The sequence below is a fragment of the Bidens hawaiensis genome, unplaced genomic scaffold, assembly GCF_021521415.1.
Source record: "Bidens hawaiensis isolate Kalapana, Puna unplaced genomic scaffold, B.hawaiensis_p1.1 tig00014982_1, whole genome shotgun sequence".
Classification (NCBI taxonomy): domain Eukaryota; kingdom Viridiplantae; phylum Streptophyta; class Magnoliopsida; order Asterales; family Asteraceae; genus Bidens; species Bidens hawaiensis.
This window is the reverse complement of record NW_027492331.1, coordinates 262,468-283,494: the sequence shown is the minus strand read 5'-3', so window position 1 is coordinate 283,494 and position 21,027 is coordinate 262,468. Positions and strand designations below refer to the sequence as shown.

General features: G+C 35.7%; 1 pseudogene across 1 annotated transcript; it reads left to right on the top strand.

Moving 5' to 3' along the window:
• The first annotated feature begins 469 nt into the window (after positions 1-469).
• On the top strand, positions 470-12,696 carry LOC143548261 (protein decapping 5-like; annotated as a pseudogene). Its single transcript, XR_013137924.1, has 9 exons — positions 470-617; positions 4,363-4,460; positions 4,545-4,616; positions 4,701-4,899; positions 7,766-8,352; positions 9,974-10,045; positions 10,165-10,341; positions 10,428-10,538; positions 12,278-12,696. The product of XR_013137924.1 is annotated as a protein decapping 5-like (transcript).
• The last annotated feature ends 8,331 nt before the right edge of the window (positions 12,697-21,027 follow it).

Below are 21,027 nucleotides of genomic sequence, written 5' to 3'. Positions count from 1 at the left end.
CTCCTGTGAGAAAATTTCCTAGATCCGCCACTGCATTTCACATTTCTTCTGGTTTTCGGCATTAGTTACACGCATTTAGGCCTCGGTTACGTGCATGTCGTAAGTTAAGTGTGTTTAAATGTCGGTTACACGCACATACAAATACATAAAGCTTAGCTGAAAAGTATATATTAATTAAAAAAACATGTTTGAAACCAACTCATTTTAACCCGAAACCTGTACCTAGCCAACCTTTTTGGCCAAAACCCGTCCTAATCCGAACCAAATAATAAACAGATAAATAGAAAGTTAAGACGTAAAATGGTCCCCCACCAGCCGGTTGATGTGACGAGTGCGTTTGTAAGCATGCGCAATCTGGATACTAAACTAATATGAAGTAACTAGCCTAGGGTTTCAATTCAAATCCATAGATCCACCCCCAAATCCAAATCCAAATCCAAATCCGAATCCGAATCAATCAAATCTGTTTATGGCGACTGAAGGTTCTAGATCTTCAAGTTCATCCGTCGATTCCTATATCGGAAGCTTAATTAGTTTGACTTCCAAGAGTTAAATCAGATACGAAGGCGTTTTGTATAATATCAACACTGAGGAATCATCCATAGGATTGACCAAAGGTAATTAATTAATTATCTTCTACTTATTTTGGTTTCTGTTTGCTAGGGTTTCATTTAGGGTTTTTGTTTAGTTAATGAATTAAGACGAACAAGAACAGAGGTTGCGTTCGTTCGTTCATTTGTGTTTGTGAACGTTCGGTAATGTGTTTGTTTGCTTATGTTTGTTAGTTAAAGGTTTGTTTTATATATATATATATATATATATATATATATATATAATATTGTAATAACCAATCTAACATATAAATTTATATATTTATAGTTTATGTTTAATTCTTTTGTTTTTGGTTTGTATTATAAAGTCTTGCTTTAATTAATGACAAATTTAACTTGTGCTTCGTTTTCGTTGACATTATCAGAATAAAACCGCCCGGTGGGGGGTTATTATTATTATTATTATTATTATCTCAAGTGTGTAACTTTATAGCGCTAAGTTCCTCGATTTAACCGTAGAATTTGATTTACGCAACAACCATATGCTACTTCACTAGTCTTATATATACTTCAATGATACCACAATTAGTAAGATTTTAGACAGATATTCTTATCAAGTTTGCTGGAAAATTGGGTACACGTTAAGATCTGTTTAGAAAAAGTACACTGTGCAATTTTATATCCTTTTTTAAAAACAACTAAAATTAGGATGCTAGAGTTCATCATTTCTCATTCTTGATAAACAAAACATATAACTGCCACACTCAAACCACCAAAGTCAAGTGTTAAGCGAGTCGTTTTCATGTTTGATACTTGTGTTAATTGCATCATCTGATCGTCTCTGTAACACCCCAACTCGGAACGGGCTGGCGTGTTACTATTATAGATATCAAATCAATGTCACAATCCAAAATACATCAAAAATCAATGCAACCTATGTCATATTATTAAACAAAAATGAATTAACTTTTAAAAAGCTTGAACTTCATTATTCTCTCTCATCACTGATCTCCCCGATATCCCGAATTACCTGTTAGCAAATAAGACAGACACAAACAAGAAAATACGGCTGAGCCAAAAATTGCCCAGTAACGGAGAGAACAATAGTACAGGTAAAGGCATACATAAGACAAAACACATACTGAAATAAAACTGAAACTATTGCGGATATAAAACCACGTTTTAGACCGAACTAGAATTAGATGCGAAACATAATCCGATACACGATCGGGACGTAATCTGAATATACTCAAATTTAACCAAATGCGTATACACATATCAAAACGGACCAGAAATATAGCGAAACAAAATATAATTACTAAAATACACGACGATGATGTTAAAATAAATAGGTCGTGTAATACGGAAGCACTTAGAGCCTAAACAGAGGGGTACACAGCTAGCTAGTCCATGCACCAAGGAGACGGTGTGGGTGGCGTGCACACATTGTTCCATCTCAAACAGAAGTCAGGAGTCAGGAGTCGGAGCTAAGATCGATCTATACGCCTCTAAGTGGCCAAGGTACTACATGAGTACTTTCAGAGACGCCGTGAACTTTGATTACGCACTGTCACGATAAGTGCCATGTCGTTGACGCCCCAACAAGTCAGAAATGCTCGGGTAACAGAGTACTGAACTAAAGTCGTATAACTAAAAATATTTAAACAGGAACATGCAATAATGAATTCAAAATATGTATAACCTATTGCATGCTATAAAATTAATATAAACATATCATACGAATAAACCAGAACTAGATCTGTAACTGGCAGATAACAAAAATCCGCACTACGAAGTGACGGACATCGAATATAAAATGGACTAGAACCAATACTATGAGTGAAGAAAAACAGAATCCGTACTACAAATTAACGGAATATAATTTATACTATGAATGAAAGAAACCAGAAACCGTACTACCAAGTAACGACATATAATATACTATGAGTGAAGAAAAACAGAATCCGTACTATGAAGTAACGAAATAGAGTTAATATACTATGACTAAAAGTAAACGGAAACCGTACTACGAAATAACAAGAAACAGAATCCGTACTCTGAAGTAACGAAATATAATTAATACTAAGAGGAAACAAAAACAGAAACCGTACTACGAAGTAACGGAATAGAGTTAATATACTATGACTAAAAGTAAACAGAAACCGTACCTTAGCCATAAAGCATAAGCAAATAAATTCATGTCACGCTAAGTCGTACTAGCACTTACATTATAATCATCTCAAATATATAAGATTTACTTAGCTTACGTTAAGTTGTCTCATTCCTTGGTTTATAAATGTTCCGGTGACAGTGACCTTTACATTTTAACTTGTATCTTTCCATCATCGTTTAGGGTTCAAAATTGCCTTGTACAGAAACAATTAATAGTTAACTATTAAAACCTTTCACCATAACATTTTTTTAGCTAATTAGACAAGTTGTTTTACAATAAATATGAGAATGATCTCATGGATTTAACTCTATTAAACCGTGTATAAAAGAAAAATAGATGAATTAGTGAACAAGAATAACACTATTAAGGCTTCAAAAATACCTACTGTACCAGTTCATGTTCTTCCTCTTATATATATTTTGGAAGTAGGTGGACCATGAAGTAAACGTTTTCAAGAACAATATCATAAAAAGAAAAACAAAGCAACAACCAGAGTTGTAAGAAAACTAAGTGTGTGTTCTAAAACCTTTCAAAAATAACTTATGGTTGTCAAAGAGTTTTGTCGCCGGAATCAAACGTTGATACTCAACAAGCAACAAACCTTAAGTTTGTATTAAAAGATTAGAAGAGAATCAAAGTTTTTACCTCTAACTGTTTACACATACAAGTTACAACAAATCCGAACCGGTAGCGGCGGTGGCGATGTTTTTCTCCGGTGATAACTGGAAGCGGTGGCGGCAGCGAGCAGCGTGACGATGCTGGTGGTGTTCGAACGACAGGTGGTGGTGGCGCCGTGTTCCGGCACTCGTGATTCCGTTGTGGGTGGCGTAACTCGAAAGAGCAGGAAACGAGGATGTTGGTGATTTCTTGCTAACATAGATCCGTATGCAGCAACGGTGGTTGCCTCAAGCTACAACCGTTAGCGGTTTCTCCGGCTAGTTGCAGGGAGGCGGCGGTGGTGTATGTGGTAGAGAGAAAAGGTTAAGATTTTAGGTTTTTGGATCAATGAAAATCGTTGGAATGTTATCGTATATATATATTAAACGAGTTTGAAACAAAATCAAATCCTGATATAGTCGTATTGTTTGTTGTTGAGTCGATCACATCGTCAGAAAAGTCAGGAAGAAGAGGATTGCATGGTTTTCAAATTTTCTTTCATTAATTGGCAAGAATAGCCCTTCATTTATCATTACTTTTACTTTTATTATTATTATTAATATTATTATTATATATTTAAATCATGGTTTATTAACGTTTTATCGGTTTATCAATATTCTAACAATCGACATTTATTATTTTATTGTTTCGAATTTCGGTATATTACAGTCTCTAACCTTTTAAATAGTATAAGACATGAATCGCCAGCCCTTGTTTGGGTAACTGTAAGTTCTTGGATACTGTCACAGTTAGTGTTATTATGGGTTCGTTTTGAAAGTACATCAAGTTTGTAAGATGTCACTTAACTCTTTGTCTGTGTCTGTCTATTCAAATTGATCCACTTCAATTGATAAAGTTCATTGTTAAGTGTTAACCATTTGGATGTGTTTTCTATAAGACTGTAACAACAATAGAATTTTTTGTTTCATATGCTAATTAGTGAATTATCATTATTATTATTATATTTTGGAAACTCTGCAGTATCGTTTGGAACCGAAGGGCGAAAAAAAGATGGTCCACAACTCATGCCTAGTGACAAGGTTTATGAATACATATTGTTTCGTGGAACTGATATCAAGGTACCTAAACTGGATCTTTTTTTACTTTACTTGCTTGTTTGACTTATGGATAACAAAGGTGTTAATCATATTATTATATTGCAGGATCTTCAAGTGAAATCATCTCAGCCGGTTCAACCTGCACAACCAATTAACAGTGATCCTGCCATAATTCAGGTATTTTTTTTTAACTACATAATCATTATATATTTACAACGATGCTGATCGTTGCACAAGTATAATATTTTAATTTCAATGCAGTCTCATTATCCTCGGCCGCCTGCACCATCTTCCACTTTACCTGTTGTTAGCGACTCTTCGTCTACTCCTAGTACTTATAGCCCACATCTAGGTCAACCCGGGTCAACGTTCCAAGGTGGTGTGCCTTTATATCAACCCGGTGGGAATGTCGGCCCGTGGGGCCCGTCACCACTTCCTCCAAACGCACACAGTGGTGGGCTTCAAATTGTTAGGAACAAAGCGGCGCGCGGAAGCGAAACAGCACACACATGCACAACGATAAACACGCATAAACGAAAATATAAACGACACAAGAATTTAACGTGGTTCGGTCCCCTCGCGGGGACCTACGTCCACGGGCTGCAACTAGGTTTTCTTATTAGCTCAGAACAAAGATTACAATTACATGATGGGATATATATAATAAACAGTATTAGGGTTAAACATAATTAGGAACCAAAACTGGGCCTCCTAATAAAACCGGCCCAAAGGCCTTCATAACCCAACAATCTCCCACTTGAAGGCCTTGCGATAAATTCCAGCCTGCCATCCAAGTAAATATAACAATCTCATTCATCCAGTAACTCTAGTAATCTTCAGTAATAGAAATCTACCAAGCCTCCAGTTCCAAGAACAAGCTAAAACTTCAACAAAAGAAGTTCTCCAAGCCTCCAGTTCTCTAGGAACAAACTAAGATTTCTACCAATCCACACCCTGGTTGCATCCGCCCTTCTCATCAGTTACCTGAAAGGCCTATTGAAGCTCCCGAGAACTCCAATCCGGTCATCCCAGACCCAGCCATGACAAAACTCGCCAATGACACATCCTCAATCTTAACCGACCCTCACTTACTCACACAACCGGCTTCAAAGACTTCCAGAGGATAAACACTCTCCAAATCAGCAGACTATACCAGGAGAGATTTTCACATTCGGATTCCTGGTCCTCCGAACCCAACGTCCCTTTGGAAACAAACCTAGAACACACCTGCGTGCTCCCACTGTTACCAAAACCCCGAACATGTTCAGACCTCCTCTGAATACGCTCAAACTAACATCACTGTGGCTCCAGGCTTCATGTCTGCAAACTGAAACCCCTTAGCTCTACCCGATTCAGCGAGCCAAGACCTTATAACTCGGAAGTTGGTTCACTTCTTCCGACGATACAAAAAAAAACTCGTATCTTCCAAAAGTCTTTAATTAAAAGATTCAACAATGCTTCATTGAAGTGAGTAACAAATAAAGCATACCATAATCTTGAACCCAAGAGTCGTCACCGCCTTCACTGAGTCCCAATGCATCAACCCCAGATACATTCTCAAAAGCAGAATTCCAAACCTTTCGACATCGACCCTTAAAATGTCTCACCTCTACGCAACCTACCAAGTCGACTATGCCCAGCTCCCACTGTTTCTGTTATCCCAACCCATGCCACACCAACACTCCATGAGATGAACCCCACTCGTACTATCCCGGCAAATAACTTTACCCAACACGAGATTATGAACCTCTCAAATGGTGTACCACTGATCACCACCAAACAAGATATAACTTCACAATTCCAAACGAACAAGAAGTAATAATCACAGTTTCGAACCAGCTAACAGGCAAACAGCTATAACAACAGTAGAACTTTCATAAAATCAAGCGGTACCAAGGGTTCTATGACCGTACACACGATCAGTTAACTCAAACCCTAACCGAAAGATCATCCAAACGAGCAATAGTTTACATGACTTGCCACTAACCTCATTTTTTTTTTTCACTTATGCCGTCACCAGCACACCCGCTGGTTCCATTTTCTCCAAGTTTATCCATCACCAGTACTATATCCAAGTTCACATGACAAACCAATCAACCAAAATCCATAACCGTCAACATTCCGATCATAACCACCTCGTCTTCAGTTATAACAATAACAAACGAGAACAAATCGAAAACAGTGAACAGACACAACAAGGGCACGGGCCTAAACTTGACGATTGTTCAACAGAACACTGCCAAATAAACCGATTTGCTCTTGCAATAACCGATAAATCTAGTAACTATAAATAAACTATAAACTGTTACCTCAGACTAATCTTTTGCAAACAAATCTAACCCCGAACCCAAACGATCTTCACAAAACCCGATTAAAATAACTATGGTTGATGATAACGCCAAAACCTAAACTTGAAAAAAAAAACCTTAACTCCTTGGTAAAATAACATGTCTTGGTCAAATACAACCAAAAATAATGAAAATAGTAATAAACTATTTCCCTTTTATTTTATTTTATTTTTTTTTTGTGTGTGTACAGTGTACGTACCATCACCCCCAAAAGTTCTTGGGTGAACCACACACATCCCAAGAGAACAAAACATCACAAACCAAAAGGAGTACGTGACCTCAAATCAAGTCGTCATCCTCATCTTCCATGGCGATTAACCAGACTACGACTCCGGCCACAGATTCCGGCGACTCAAGACCCAGCCAAACTGATCCAAAACCCTGCCCTCGCAACACAAACAGTTAACCACCTGTCTCGTTTTCCGACGACATCCAAGGAACCTTGGTTACTCAAACCAGTATCTCGGTTTTCCGGCGACATACTCAGTCGGCAATCCTAGCCGACAATAGGCAACTCCCTTAAAACCTTTTGACCTTCTATCGAACCAATAAAAAAAACTGACGACCTTCAGGAGTTATTTAGGGCGACGGACCCACCCAACCCTAATCACCAAAAACAGATTCGAACCAAAACCTTCTGCGAAATCGTTACCAGTGCAACGAACCGTGTGTCCAACAAGCCAAAGCTCTGATGCCACTTGTTAGGAACAAAGCGGCGCGCGGAAGCGAAACAGCACACACATGCACAACGATAAACACGCATAAACGAAAATATAAACGACACAAGAATTTAACGTGGTTCGGTCCCCGCGAGGGGACCTACGTCCACGGGCTGCAACTAGGTTTTCTTATTAGCTCAGAACAAAGATTACAATTACATGATGGGATATATATAATAAACAGTATTAGGGTTAAACATAATTAGGAACCAAAACTGGGCCTCCTAATAAAACCGGCCCAAAGGCCTTCATAACCCAACACAAATGCCCATGTATTGGCCTGGATATTATGCACCGCCAAATGCACTTCAACAATCATTGCCTCCACCACCACAAGGATTAGGAATGCCGCCACCTATGCAACCGTACCCTAGTTTCAACACGACTGGACCACCAAATACATCTGCCAGCTCAGCCCCCTTAACATCTAACTCCTTACTGGGACCCACACTGTCTTCTTTGTCAGCTCAGCCAACTGCTGTTACTACCACTAGTACTGCTGATGTCAATGTAACAATACCTCCGATTAACCCTAACCTGCTTTCTGGTGCAAGATTTCCTTACACATCTCAGCCGATATCATCAGCACCGTTGGTTTCTACTGGATCAGTGACACCGTCACTTTTAACTCCAGGGCAGCTACTGCAGTCTGTGCCAAGTGGCATTATTCCTGCCCAATCTTCACCAGCTCTTCAGAATGAGGTGGATGTGGCTCAAGTGGCACGGGCATCATCACCACCTACTGAACCGCCTGTTCCCGAACCAACAGAAGTGCCTGTTTCTGTGCCGACAGAAGCTCAGCCGCCAATATTGCCGCTGCCATCTCGAAAACAATTTGCTGAGAAGGTATGCATGGATCTTCAACTTTGCACTCATTGTATTTGTATGATAAACAACTGTTAAAGCTATTTTTAGGAATTAGTTGCACGGGGTAGGGATCCTAAGAGAACCACTTGGAAATTGAGAACCATTTTGAACCACTCATTTTTCTTCAAGCTTTTTTATAACACAAAAAAGGAATTTTTTTCAAGATGTTTTTTTTCCTTTAGGAATTTTTACACATGTATATAAAGAACATGCGTGTGTGTGTGTGTTTGTGTATGTACTTACGTGTTTAAAATTGCAAAATAAGTATTATGCATATATGTACAAATTTATGAAATAACAAATTATGTGATTAGATATGGAAATGATAATGTATGCCATAGTTATTAAAAGCCTTCGCTTCCTGCGCCTAGGCCCATTTTTCAGGCCAGGCTGAATAAATGCGCTTTTAGTTCCTAGGCGAGCGCTTCAGCATTGTTTATGCGAAGAACATGTGAACGTAAAAGCCGAGCAAAAGAAACGCAATGGTTGCTATTGAGACTTTGATCTCGGAGAAGTCAATGGCGTTATATCTGTCATTCAAGTTTTGGAATATAATATAATACCTTTCGTTATTTTAGAACTTTTGGTGCTAATTAGATTACAATATAATACCTTTCGTTTATTTTATTTGAAGAATAGTATTATTTTTCATACACATAATATATTTTTAATTTAAGTGCGCTTATTTTTGCTCACTCCCTCGCTTTTTTTGCACCTTGCGCTTAGGCCCCAAATGAGGCCTATGCGCTTTTAGTGCGCCTAACGCATTTGATAACTGTGATGTACGCATATATACAAGTTAACAATTTATGTAAGTGGAGAGGAAAATGATAATGTACATATATGTGCAATTAAGAGTGATACTGTACATATATGTACAAAATGTTTTTAAAAGAATTTTGCTTGAAGGGAAATACGTGGTCCAAATGGTTCTCAATTTCCAAAAGGTTTTCACACGATTCCAAGTTTTTTATGAGAGAACTCATTGTTAAAGAGAGAAGTTTCTGAAAAACACTCTTAAGGACCGCAATGGAAAGTACTTGCGGTTCACAATGAGCATATGTAGTAATGAGTATTAAACATAGTCGCATATGCAATACATGGACTTGAGAACTTCATGAAACAACATGTAGAGGGCCGCAATGGAAAGTGCCTGCGGTTCGCAATGAGCATGTGTAGTAATACACATGTGCAATACATGATTTATGCAATAGTACTTTTTATTATTTTCTTTTTCCAAAATTTTTATTTTTTGGGAATATACTGCATATGTGCATTATACCAAAAAAAAGATAAAATTGCATTGCATGTATTCAATATATCATGTATTGCGTATATGTAATAGTAATACAAAGTACTTGTGGTCCGCAAGGCGCGGCGAGCATATGTACTTATGTAGTATTACACATGTCATACATGATTATATCGCGTATATGCAATAGTACTTTTTTTTTTAAATTTGTTTTTCCAAAATCTTTGTTTTTTCAGGATATACTGCATATATTCATAGATATATTAAGAAGCTAGTTGGGTACTTGATTAAATAAATATACTTCATCTAATGTGTCATTTTTCTGTTATCTTTATTGTTTTTCTTTAGGCCAATGGAGCTACCTACCAGAACCGCCCAAATTACAGTTACAGAGGGCGTGAAAGAGGCAGAGGGTCTGGGGTACGCAGCCTGATGTTTTATTATTTATATTCTGTATGATCTAACCGTGTGTAGTAATATTATATCTATTAAATTGATCTAACCGTGTGTAGTAATATTATATCTATTAAATTATTCAGGGATTACGAACTGTGATGAAATTTACCGAGGAGTTTGATTTTAATGCAACGAATGAAAAATTCAATAAGGATGAGGTCTGGGGTACTTTGGGAAAGAACAAAAAAGATGAAAACGCTACCGATGAGGATGAATCAGAAGAGGAAAATGATCCCAACTTGCCCAAATTTGATGTTAAGGTGATCTGTTGACTACTGTCATTATTGTTAATAAATTCATTCTATTAAATATCTGTACTTATAATCTACTCTGTATTGATCTACAGCCCGTTTACAGTAAGGACGACTTTTTTGATACTTTATCTAGCAACACTTCAGATCGTCAATCAAATTATGGACGGACCAGGTTCTCTGAACAAATGAAACTAGATACCGAGGTATGATGCATTCTAGATTATTAGATTTTCCTTACTGTTGACAAATTTTGGCGCGTAGAATATAATTAAGATTTGGGTGGTTATATCCAACCGTTTTAATAAACAGGTTGTTTTTCGGGTTGACCTTTTAAACTCGTTTATTTAAGCGGGCGGACCCATGAATCCAGTTACTTAACCAGGTTGAACCGTCAGCCCATTTACAATTCATTTTAACTCATTTATATCAAACCCCTACCTTGTTATGACATGTTTAACGCGTTTAAAACTTGAATACAAGCTGACAACCTGCTTACAACCCGTTACCCACCAACCTGTTTTAATAAAGGGTTAAACAGGTCGTGTTTAGGGGCGTTCATCAGTTTGAAATTTTTTTTGGCTTTAACCGAAAACTGAACTGATCCGAATTAGAAATGTGTCTAATCGAACCGATTAAACTGATTTATTCCGTTTGGTTATCCAAATAAAACGGTTATTTTGCGGGTTAATCAGTTGACTTCGGTTTGGTTATCCAAAAAAGAAAAAATTGTGGAACCGCTAACTGAACTGAAAACCGAGCTTACAGTTCAGATATGGTTAGAAACCGAACTGAAAACCGAGTTCACAATTCGGAGACCGTTAGAAACTAAACTGAAAACCCGATTCACAATTCAATCTCGTTTTCCCCGGTTACAGATACGATTTGGTTTTCGAGTTTGTTCGGTTTTCTGTTTTTTTGCAAAACCCTAGCCGTGTTTAGCTTAGAATTGACGTCTTTGACGCGAATAAATATATGGGTCATTGGGTCGTGTTCAATTTTATTTGTGAAAAAGGCCGAGGCCTTTGGCAAACATTTATTAATCTAAGGACAATACAAACAAGGCATCTAAGCTAGTCAGGGCATGTCCCCAAACTAGCAAAGAACCTAAAAAAAACAAACAAGTTTACAATATTGCTATACAAAAATTGCTAGCCTAACTTCTATACATGAACCTAAAGTCAGGACTCAGGCTTGGCTCCAAGACATTTCCTAAAAGACAAAAGGTCCAAATACAAGTAACCAATGCTATACAAAAATTCCAATTCAGGCTTAAAATCACACTCTTTAAAGCCCGTCTGTGTAATCTTTTGAGACTATTTAGCCCAATAACTGGGCCAGCTAAGCAGCCCATGAGTATTAATAGTCCAGCCCAAGTATTGATTTAGACCCAACTCCAACTTGAAAACAAGCCCAAGTCCAGATAAAAGCCTTTGAAAAAACTCATACCTTATCTTAATAGTACCACAATTTTATTCTCCATTCCAACAAGCAATCAGAATTAAAAAACAATATGAGCAGAATCGAACTTGAGCCAAATAGCAAGTCATATCCTGTAAATGTAACCAGATTAAAAGAAATTCCAAATGCTCTTTGAATATAACCTGGTTCCAACCCAAAACAAACATGTAACAAAAAGTATGTGACTTGTCCGTATCGAACCTCTGTCTTTAATCAACTCTTGACCGTAAGTATTAATTGGCTGAATCTGGATAGAAGAAATGACCAGATTTGCTTTTGTTATAAACTTATAATCATATTGTTATTTTCTCAATTAATACAACCCTTTTTTATGCACTCCTTATACTTCCCAAGATTGAGTACTTGACCAGTTAGTCAAAGTTACCAAAAAAACTGATTTTAAGCCATTAACCCAAACAATTCCATCTTCAACCGTTCAACTTGACAGGATATACTAATAACATGTTATGGTGATCTGGTACAGTCATTTGGAGAATTTTCCAGATACAGAGGTAGGGGTGGGCGTGGGCCCTACCGTGGAGGACGGTCTCGAGGTGGCAGTTATTATGGAAGAGGAGGATATGGGTATGTCGGGAGGGGTCGTGGTGTGTGAAATGCAAATGCGGGCAATGAGTATTAAAGGTTTGTTTAATGTTGTTTTAACAAGCTGTGTTTTAGGTACATACCAAATGGTAAGTCTATGTTGGGTATTGGTTTTCATTTTTATTTCTTTTTAAGAGGAATAAAGTTAGATGAATGTATGTTCCCAGCTTCCTCATGGTATGCTTTTATTGTTAATTTGAATATTTGTAGACTTTGAAGCCTAGAAAAGTTTTATGATATCAAGACCATAATGCTGTGTTTTGAGTGTTGGATGTCATTATTTTTTATTTGTGTTTTTACTTTTATCTATTTCACAAAGGAACTTTCAAAATTTTGGTTTGGTCATTATTTATAAGAATCAACGGTTAATATATACAAGGACGTGTTCCCAAGTTCACTTTAGAAGAGAAAGGAAGGAAAATAAAGGAAAGGATAGGGAAGTCTTTCTTTTCTACCTCTTCGCTTTTCTCTAATTCCTTTCCTTTCTCTTTAATTCTTTCCGGTTTAGAGAAAATTGTTTTTTATTTCCTTCCTTTCTTTTACACTATGTTTCCCAAGTCTCACTAAAAGAGTGAAAAGAAGAGATCCTTTTAGTGAAAAGAAGAGAACTGTAAGGCATACTTATCAAATGCGTTAGGCGCAATCAAGGTGCATAGGCCTTGCATGGGGCCCAGGCTAGAGGTTTACAAAATCGGTTTTAAGTTTGGTTTGGTCAACGGCTGGTCAAGACCGGTTTGACTCAAAGCAATTCGTTTTATAAACCGGTTAGAAGCAAGATAGATCGATATGGTCACGTCGGTTTGGTTCGGTTTATAAACCGGTTTTAAAACCGGTTTGGTATATCTTAAGGGGAACTGAACCTGAAACTGGTGGTTTGGGTCGGTTTGGGAACCGATTTGCGTGAAACCGGTTTTAAACCCAAACCGGTTTGGTTCGGTTTGCCTAAAACTGGTCCCAAACCGGTTTTTTTAACACCTCTAGCCTAGGCGCATAAAAAGCGAGGGCCCTAGGAAAAAAGGCGCACGATGAAAAATAAATAAAAGATATACTTATGTATCCCAAAACTTGAATCACAGTTCAAAACCCCAAATTTCTCCAATACCAAAAGTTAAAGTTTAATAACATCAACAACCAACATAAATTCTACGGTCACAAATTAATTGAAGTGAGCTCTACACAATTTAGATTACTAATTGTGCTCTGCAATTTCTAGAACAAAAAGTAACATTCCAGACTAAAAAGCCCACCTTTAAATTTTAGTTTTAAATTTAAATCGTATAATGGAAATTTAGAAAACCAAAAACAAATTAAACTAAAAGAAACATGAGCATAGTTATTAAATAATAACAAAATCATCTTAGCATTCATCGACCAGAATTGTTGATAATCATATAAGGAGATCGGATTAAATTAAGTACATTTGACTTTTTTTAGGTAACCCTGTTAACGAAAAATCAAAAGAAATCATAAAAAAGGGAAATTGCTCCTAGAATTGCGTCTTCCCTATTTATAAGCGCTAAATCATCGTCTCGCCTAAAAATAGCGCCTATGCGCAATAGACAATCGTTTTTAGTAACTATACTATAAGGAAATAATAGAGTTGGTGTGTTCCCAAGATTTTTATGAAAGGAAAGTAGCATGATGTGTTTTCAAGATCCATTTCACGAGTTGAGTTAAAAAAAAAGGAAAGTTTTTCCTTTACTTTCTTTTCTCTCCTTTTTCTTTTCTTTCCAACTCTCATTATTTTACTCTTTTTCTTCATTTCTTTTCTTTCTTTCAATGAAACTCTGAAATACAAATATTCTTCGTTAAGTAAAACTAGGAAACTCGGGAATACAGTGTAAAGGAAAGATTTACAAAGAAAAAGGGGAGAGAGAAAGAAGAAAAGTAAAGGAAAATCTTTCTTTTCAAAATTTGAAGAATTGCGAAGAAGAAAAAAATTAATGAGGGAAAGGAGATTAAAAGAGAAGAAAGGGAAAAGATATAAGGCTTAAAGTAATGGGCGACAAAAGCATGGCGACTGGGGCGATGGGGGGCATCCTCCCCCAGGCGATATTGGGGCGGGAGCGGGTGGGTTTTGTCGCCGGAAGGAGGAAAGAAATATTATTATTTTAATAATCTGACCGTTGGCAACGGTAAAAAAAATTATTAAAACAATATATGTATATCCATTTCATACATAATTCATACCCAAATTCTTCAAAAATCTAGCAAAATGAATCCTAGAAACAACCCGAACCACCCATTCCCTCCTTTCGACCAATTCCATGGTTCGCAAAACCAACCGAACGTGAACTTACAATGGAACCAAAACCAACCAAACTATCCGTTTTAATTTCCCAAGCTGAATCTAAACATGTACACCAACTACCTCATGCCCCAAAACTTCATGTCGGCTTTCAGGTCTACACCATCGGAGCCGGTGACGGCGTTGGAGACGTAAACGGCACGGGCCTCCGGTTCAAGCCAAAAGTCGACCCGTAACACAAAAAAACAACCGGGTGAACCGACGCTCAACGCGATCCATACAAGCAATGGACCGAGGAGGTGGTGGCGATCGCAAGGGCTTGGATCGTCGTTTCGGAGGATCCCGATGTCGGCAAGTTTTTTAATAATAACTATTTATTAAAAATGTATTTAGTGTTTATTAAAAATGTATACTAATTGTGACAAATAATTTTAATATGTAGCTAACTTTCAAGCCAACAGGATATTTTGGAAGAAAATTTTTGAAGCTTGGCTCGCGCTAACTGGTAAACCCGAAGAGTACCGGGGAAAAGAAGCGATTCAAGCCCACTGGAAGGGGCTTAACGCCGATTCTAAAAAATTTGCCGGTATATTTAACCGGTTGCACGGGCCCTGTTGGCGTAGCAGGCATAACGACAACGACATTATATCTCAAGCCTTGAACGACTTTCGAGCTCAAGGCCAAACCGAATAGCGGTCTGAGAAACTGTTCAAGTATTTAAGATGTTGGGAAAAACTAGGCCATTGCGTGAAATGGAACGGGGCACCCATCGTTCCGGTCGCCCGACGAGCCGGCTCATCCCGGCATTCAAAAAGTTGAAGACATCGTCGTCGACAAATTCGAGTACACCAAACACACCCTCTGATGCTCATAACTTCTTCGAGGACGACACGGTTAATTTAGCCGACGACGAAGAAGTACAAGAGTTGTCTCGACCCCGCGGGAGATCGAGACAAAATAAGGGGGAAGGTTCGTCGTCATCACGATTCAATACGGCGGACAGTGAAGATGTCAGACAATTAAACGAGTTGGTCAGTTGTTTGGAAACAAATGCCGCGGAAATAGGAACCGACCTTAGAACATCCAACAAACACCAAGAAAAGTTGGCCCAGATGTTTGAATTACGTCAAATGAAAGAAGACTACGAATTCCTCAAATCGGAGGGGTTTCACGAGGAGGCCACATTATTGCATCAACAACGACGTGAAAAATGCGCGAATTATATGGATATTAGGCTTTTTTTAGTTATGTATTTTTTTTATTTTTAGTTATGTATTTTTTAGTTTTTTAGTTTTTTTGTATTTCTTTTTAATTTTAATACATTTTTATTTAATTATTTAATTTACTTGGTTTTTATTTGTATAGATTACTTATAAAAAGAAAATAATAAAAAAAGATACTGTGGGTCTAGTTTGTAGCCACTACACCATTACACCTCAAAAATAAATTGTCACCCCTTGCTGACTGGGCGTCACGTATCGCATTTCGTCTCAATTTGTAGCCCTTCCACTACGCATAGCCTAAGATAAATGAAATTTTTTCCTTTCCTTTCTCTCGTTAAGTAACTCCGAAACACATCGATATAATGAATCTTGAATCTAGGGTAGACAACATTTTATTCAATTCCCTTCCTTTCCTGTCAAAAATAACTTGGGTACACAACAACCATATTCTTTGCTTCCAACTCATTTCCTTTCTTCTCTTTAATGAGACTTGGAAAACGTGTGTTCTTAAGTTTGATGGAATTAAAATTAAATTTTAATGTGTTGAGAATTCTCTCTCTCGAAGTCTCTTTAAATTTGAAGGAAGAAAATGGAAATCGATTTCCTTCCATTTTTCTTATTTATTCTTCACTAAGTTAAAAACTTGTGTATTACACGGGTTGGATAAAAAACTATTCATAACAAGTTAAGTAAATTATAAAAAAAAATAAAAAGGTTCGTATAATCAAGTCATTTAGGAAAAGACACTTCCTACATTTATTATATTATATAATATTAAATAGTCTTATATTATCAATCTTTGGTAAAACTATATTAATTTTTTTATTAAGACCAACCATTTTAATGTATTTTTATAGAAGCCATTGGGCTTGTTTTAAAATGTTTTAATAAAGCAATCCTAAAACAAAGGAATTGTGTAGATTGAAGATTACCTTTATTATTTATTATTAATTTTTTTTATGATTTACTTATTTTGTTATTAAATATTTTTTTATGATTTACTTATTTTGTTAGGAATGATTTTCTTTTTTTTTTCTTTTTCTTTTTTTTTTGTTATGCAATGATATGTAATTCCAGTAATGAATAATGACAAGCTTTATAAATTTTATTATTTTTAGTGCTCAACCCTTGTAATATTCATGTTATTATGAAATATAAATAAACATAGTAATTATACTTTACACTAACGTTGGGTTAAAAGAAATAAAATAATACATTTTGCTTATCTAAAAAGTATATGCGACATACCGTTTGAAATGTTTGAAAAGAGAGTTATTTATGTAAACAATAAAAAAAATTAAAAAAATGAGTTAATATATTAAACTTTTTATTTTGAATATTCATGTAACTATAATATGTAAATTTATATAAAGGGATTAAGTTTGTTATCATACTACTTCTACTTGGTGTATGTATATTGTTTGACCTTTCACTTGTAAACGAACTATGCGCATTTGACATATTATCCAATGGCTTATATTTGAATTTCCGGGTATCCAAAATGAGTTTTCATTTTTTAGCAGCATGCGTTGTTCGTATTACAAATTGTAAGAAAAATAACTATTAATTAGATGGAATAAAAACTTATTTGCGATTTAATTTAAATTATTATTTTAATCTTTCAAATTTAAATTGCAATTAATAAAATTAACAATTGAAATACCATTTTAAATGTTTTAACGACAGAGTTGTAGATGATCAACTAAAACATGAAAATAAATGGTTACAATCTTATATGTTATTTCTATATAAAATAAAGTAATAATCCTTAAACTTAATTAAAATAATGTATATGAATAACTTACAATTTCTTGCATGTACAACTGCTGTTAGAAACTTTGTAAGTTGGTTTTATAAGATGCACATTTGATCTTTTAGATATGGCCTTAACATATAACGGAAAAAATATATATATATATAGAGAGAGAGGCATCATATGAAAGGTAGAAGAAGCATATAGCAACAAAATGAATTTAAAATGTAAATCGTATGATAGAAATTTGTAAATTCCAAATACTAATGCAATTTACGTTGTTGTTTCATTAATAAGTTATTGGAAACAAAATAGTAATTATTCTAGATACAAGTTAAAAGGGTAAATAAAATAACATTTAATGTCACACAAAACTGGTATTAGTGAAACCAATAACCTAATCAACAAAAACATGAATATCGGAATCAACTTTTTGCTAATCCAATCTTATCTAATAAAAAAAATATTTATGAACACGTGTCAACATTGACTTTTCCTTTAGTGTAATCAGAATGTTGTATGTGAACCATGTTATGCATAACTATGCTCAAATGAAGTAAAACGTTTACAAAACTGAACGGGCTATATGTTATTTTATGTTGTCATTATGGTAAAGTTTAGAAGCCCCATCAACTTATCAAAATCTATTTCTAAGTTGAGTGGCTAAAACTATTATTGTATGAGAAGTCTTATGTTCGAAATTGGTTCACAAGCAAAACTCTTTCAATTATATATATATATATATATATATATATATATATATATATATATATATATATATATATGATATTGAGAATGAAATTTTCAACAGAATGAGCATTCTCGGATATGTTTTTACACGTGCATTTTTTTTATTAATTTCATCCTTTCTTTTTGAAAAAAAAATCATTTTGTGATATAAATGAAATCAGTTTATGTACACATAGTATAATTACAAACATAGATTTAATACATTTTTTCATAACGTTAGATAATTATTTGCTTTATATTGTAACTTTATTATTCGAATTATCACATATATTGTACGGGCTTTAAAGCTACTTATGTTATCTTGAAATGTCTTATCTAATTAATTTTGAATACACCAAGAGGCAAGAACCCAACATTCTATGTTAAGCCTAAATATGTTTTCATATGGTAATCATATAGAAAACGAAAATAAAAAAAAAGAGGCAAAATGTAATACAGGAAAAGAACAAACAAAAACTCTGAAGATTTAATTAAGACGAACAGTTTCACTCAAAAAAGGTTACTTGAAGCGAAAAAATGGCTCCACCCAGACAAAGAAGTTCTGGCGGGGTCAACGAAGAGTTCAAAGTAGAGAAACTTCTTTTTTCGTCTCAAGTATTCCTGATGGGGTGTCTCAGACGGATCTGTGGGGAGCATTTAGACATCGTGGTTCAATGTCCGATGCTTACGTCGCAAAGAAGAAAGATTCTGGGGGAATGCGTTTTGGTTTTATCAGGTTTAAAGGGGTGGTGGATCAAGAGAGGTTTGCGGAGGAAGCAAATGGAACAAAGATTTTTGGAGCCAAGTTGTCAGTATCGGTCGCATTATATGATTGGCAAGGAATAGCTGTGGTTGGTAAGCGACGCGAACAGACGCGCCGAGTGGAGCCGGAGGGGATCGTGGAAAGGGGGGGGGGTCAGAAACCAGTCGCTTAAACAAGCAGGTGTTTCATATAAAGGGGGTGCTTGGGATTCCTTATTTCTCTCTCCTTATAACTTATGAAATTGAATAAGTCCTTTTTTCTTCATTTTAGTGTTTGGGAAGTTATAAGAACTTATGGGTTTCTCCTTATTTATAAGGTTAAAAGATGGGTTTTGAATAAGTTGGGATATCCTAACTTATCTCCTTATATGTTTTGAAATACCCTTTCCACCATTATTTCACCAGATCCTACACATCTCCCTGTTGATCATTATTTCACCCACCCACCACATCCGCCTACCTCCCTGCCGTTCATTAACCTAGCTCTCTTCAACCCTAATTGATCATTGAATTTGCTCCCCAAAAGCACACCAAACTCATCGATTAATTGAATTCATCTATATGCCAATCTCATCTACCCCTAGTAACATTGAATTCATTCTTAAAATCCCCTTTTTTAATATGAACCTGCCTCATCTTCTTCCATTAGAAAAACACACGGTGGTATACAATTTGAAAAACACAGGTCACCAGGTTTGTACATATAGATTTTCAGTCCGTTTGATTCTCTTGAAATTGGTGTTTAAATTCTTTTGCAAGTTATTTAGTTGAAACATGCTTGGTGTTTTGGTGATTTTAGTAGTATTGGATAAGTAGCATTGGGGTTTATGTTTATGGATTTAAGTTAACTAGTCTTATTAGATTTTATATTTATGGTGTGTTATTAGATGCATATTATGTTTTGTTGTAAATAATCTTATATGCGTGACACATGTTCATATGTAAAAAAGCTTAGGTGTTCATGATATATTTGCTATACTCAAGTTAAAACTTCATATTTTAATGTAGCATATGACATATGTTTAGTTGTTTGCTCATTCATCTATGGTTGTTTTCTTATATTCACTAATATTTTTACCTTGGTATATTCGATGTGTTTTTTTTATGAATCATGGATATAGTATGCTTAGGACTACGAAAAACAAAAAATTCTTGTGGAACAATGATACGTTCAAGGAGTTTATCGATGCGTGCTTTCTTGAACTTAGAAAAGGGAATAGACCCGGTACTCACTTTAGTAAGATTGGGTGGAGGAATATAGTTCAAACCATGCATGAAAAAACGGGCATAACCTTTGATAAAAAACAAATGGGACGTCATGAAAAAAGAATGGAAGCTTTATGACCAGTTGATGAGGTATGAAATGGGGATTGGTGGGACGAGAAGCTTAATCGATGCATCGCCTGAGTGGTGGGATGAGAAAATAAAGGTAAATTCTACACTCCTACTGTTTTTTTAATCATTTGTAGTTAGTGGTGTTAATCGAGTCAACTTGCTCGGGTTTCGGGTTAATCGTTTCGGGTTAAAGAGATTGTTAGATGTAATTTAAAAAACTATATTAGATATTAATTGTTTATTGTTGAACCTTTTCTGGGACAATAGGTGGTTTATATTAGAGGTTATTAAAAAAACCGGTTATTAACATGAACATAAACGAACGTCCGCTGCAGATCGTTTAACGTTCTGTCTAATGCAACAAGTACATCTTTTGTTTAACGTGAACCGCTGCAGCTGCTGTATAAAAACAGTTTTAACCGCTGCAGCTGCTAGAGATGATTATCGGCAAAAAAAAAAAAGTTTTAACCAGTTTTAACCGGTTTTTTAACCAGATTTTTTTAAAAAACTGGAACTGTTTTAACCAGTTTTTTTAAAAACTGTATTAAAACAGTTTTAACCGGCTTTTTTAACCAGTTTTA